This window comes from Camellia sinensis, chromosome 11 (assembly GCF_055761805.1).
Source record: "Camellia sinensis isolate YWXY chromosome 11, ASM5576180v1, whole genome shotgun sequence".
Classification (NCBI taxonomy): Eukaryota; Viridiplantae; Streptophyta; class Magnoliopsida; order Ericales; family Theaceae; genus Camellia; species Camellia sinensis.
In genome coordinates this window covers 35739180-35742042 of record NC_138971.1, presented here as the reverse complement: position 1 = coordinate 35742042, position 2863 = coordinate 35739180, and the positions used below count along the sequence as shown (strand labels likewise).

The following is a 2863-nucleotide window of genomic DNA, read 5'->3' as shown; positions in this document are numbered from 1 at the left end:
CCTTTTAAGTTTTATTAAAGTGTGATCTTTGGGAGTGTACACTGTTTAAGTGTGCTTAATAACATTTAGATCACACCTTTTAAGTGTGATTAAAAACATTTAGATCACACCTTTTAAGTGTGATCTTTGGAAGTGTGATTAAAAAGGGTCATTTTTAATCACACTTTTTAAGTGTGATTAATAACATTTAGATCACACCTTTTAAGTGTGATCTTTGAAAGTGTGATTAAAAAATGTCATTTTTAATCACTTTTTAAGTGTGATTAATAATATTTAGATCACACCTTTTAAGTGATTAATAACATTTAAAATCTGTAATAAAAAAATGGTTCGACATATTTAAAAAATAATCAATATTATTTTTATATGCACATTTGAAGAATGTAATACACACTATATACTATATTTTGAATCATAACCACATATTGAATAGAATAACATTATATATTTCATAAATGAAAATTAAATATTCAAAAGTATATACAAAGGAATTAAATAAAAAAAAAATTAATTGTGCTTACATATATTAAAAAATGAAAAAGCTTAAAAAAACGAAGTTCTTTAATTCTTGGACCATATTTTGCATCTCTCCAAAAAATTTCTGACCTGAAAAATAAAAACACAAGTTAATCCAAAAACCGCTGATGCATATGAATAAACTAAAAAGTTAATTCAACAAACCAAAATAGGAACATTAATCATTTCTGCTTGATCTTAATCCTTTTGGAAGTAACTTCCCTGTTAACAATTAGATGCCATAGCAGCTCAGTGTCAATGACATTGTAATTAGGTCACTAATGAGCACAGTATTTAAAAATGATAAATCTCAATGCACCTTGTGTACGATCTTTTTGTGAATGTACATTATTATTATTGTTGAACCATAATTCTAGGTACCCATAAATAAATAAATAAAAACTCAAGAATTTACTCCATTTTTTTTTGTGGAGGAGGGGGGGGGGAGAGTAAATACATTGCAATTACTATCACCAGCAGCAACAGGTTTTGGAGAAGCAAAGACTGCATTTATGAAAAAAATTCATCGGAGCTTCTAAATACACTCGCTTATTTTCTCTCTACACTTACTATATGCGTTGTAGATCTTGTATGTTACGAAGAAAAATTTGTGGATATAGGTGTAGAGATGAACATGGCGGGTGTGTGGTGGGTTTAGAAACTCCCAATTGCATCATGTAAAACGAGGATTATGTGTATATATATGTTGTTCTACAGCATTATCCAAATGAAATTGTTTCTTTTGAAGTTGCAACATTTTTTCCATTTTGTTTTCCATAGCATTTAAAACAAGTACTCTGTTTTATGTAAAAAAATCATTTACAGCATTGTATGAGAATATCACCAATTATATTTATTTTCGAAAATGGATCCATTCTGTTTTGCAATCATCCAAGTCTGATTGGAGCTTTCTTTGCAATGACACTATACTAATGATGCATTTGGTTCTCTAGATGCCATGGAAATAGAAAAATCCATGGTATTTAATAATGCAATAAGAAGTTGAAATATAAAGCTGACCTGTGTGACCCACTGTTCTCTCTGAGTCATATATCTCAAAGTCATTTCCTTCCTGCTCAAACAAACACCCAAGCCCTTCATTTAGTCCTAAAAGAGTACTAAAAAAAAAGTTAATGAAAAAAGGGCAAAATTTACTTTACCCCATATGGTTTACTCCATGTGTTGTTTACGCTCAGATGTTTAAAATAAGCATATAATTTACTTCATGTGTTCTCTCATTGTATAGGTGATTTGCTGATGATTTGTACAACCTGTGGCCCTAGATATGGCATAGTGGGTAAAGAAAACTCTTGAGAAGTTGGGATGAAGATAGATTTGATTTATTGTTATAATTTTTATTTTTGTTGTCATATATAATCATGAATTTGTTAATAATAATGTGAAATTGAAGCTTTGGACTTGAAATGCAATATACCTCAGCTATGTCTTGTAAGATTTGAACGATCCTCAGAGCAGTTGTAGAATCCAGGCCAGAGGTTGGTTCATCAAGAAACAAAAGAGAAGGGTTGATTATAATCTCATTGCCAATACAGACACGCTTCCTCTCTCCTTCTGTAACTCCCCGAACAAAAGAGCTACCGATCGTAGTGTCTTGGCACCTGAGCACATTGATATTCCTCATTGATTAGCCCATGAGAACAGGTATGATTCATTTGTGTGGTCTGTTTTTTGCAATATCTGACTTTAGCTAACACATAATTCAAGATAATAGCACAGCAGAGAAATGAGAATTTACCTCTCCAAGCCCAACTCGTCGATTACGTTTATGGCTTGTTTTTCCTTTTCCTGTTTTGTCAATGTCTTTGGAAGTCGTAGGAGTGCTGCATATGTTAATGTTTCCCTCACTGTAAGGTGAGGAAAGAGCACATCGTCTTGAGTCACAAATTCTATCCTGAAATATATTTCATGTTATTCTAATGTGTGATTACCCTTTATTTTCACATCACTTATCTATTTTTATTTTTTTTAATGGTAATGTTCAGGCTATACTTTTATGTGAACATTTAACATTCATACAGGTGAAAAATTATAAAACCAATTTCAATTAGGTAGGTTTTAGAGGAAATCTGTCTTAATCAGGCTAATATGATGAAAGTGGTGGAAAGCGAAGGAAATGGTGGAAAAAAGTTAGAACTATCCTGAGTTTGTTTAGCATAAAAGTGGTGGAAGTTATAAGAAGGTAATTTTTCTATCCATCCCATGGTAGCATGGTAACCAAGCTTTTAATTTCTTACAAAAAACACAGAAAAATACAAGAAAGTTTAAATTTGTTTATAAAATTTTTAAATTTCAATATCTGCGTTTCTGAGTCGTGTCACGTATCCGT

At 31.3% G+C, this 2863-nt stretch overlaps 1 long non-coding RNA gene across 2 annotated transcripts; it reads right to left on the bottom strand.

Moving 5' to 3' along the window:
• Positions 1 to 426: 426 nt before the first annotated feature.
• On the bottom strand, positions 427 to 2131 carry LOC114281841 (uncharacterized). 2 transcript variants are annotated; one of them, XR_014345209.1, is made up of 3 exons: positions 1952 to 2131; positions 1537 to 1795; positions 427 to 606 (listed from the first exon to the last, which is right to left on the bottom strand). It is a non-coding gene; the product is annotated as an uncharacterized LOC114281841 (long non-coding RNA). The 2 variants fall into 2 exon arrangements; XR_014345208.1 differs by lacking the exon at positions 1952 to 2131 and having other exon boundaries at positions 1537 to 1880.
• Positions 2132 to 2863: the final 732 nt, after the last annotated feature.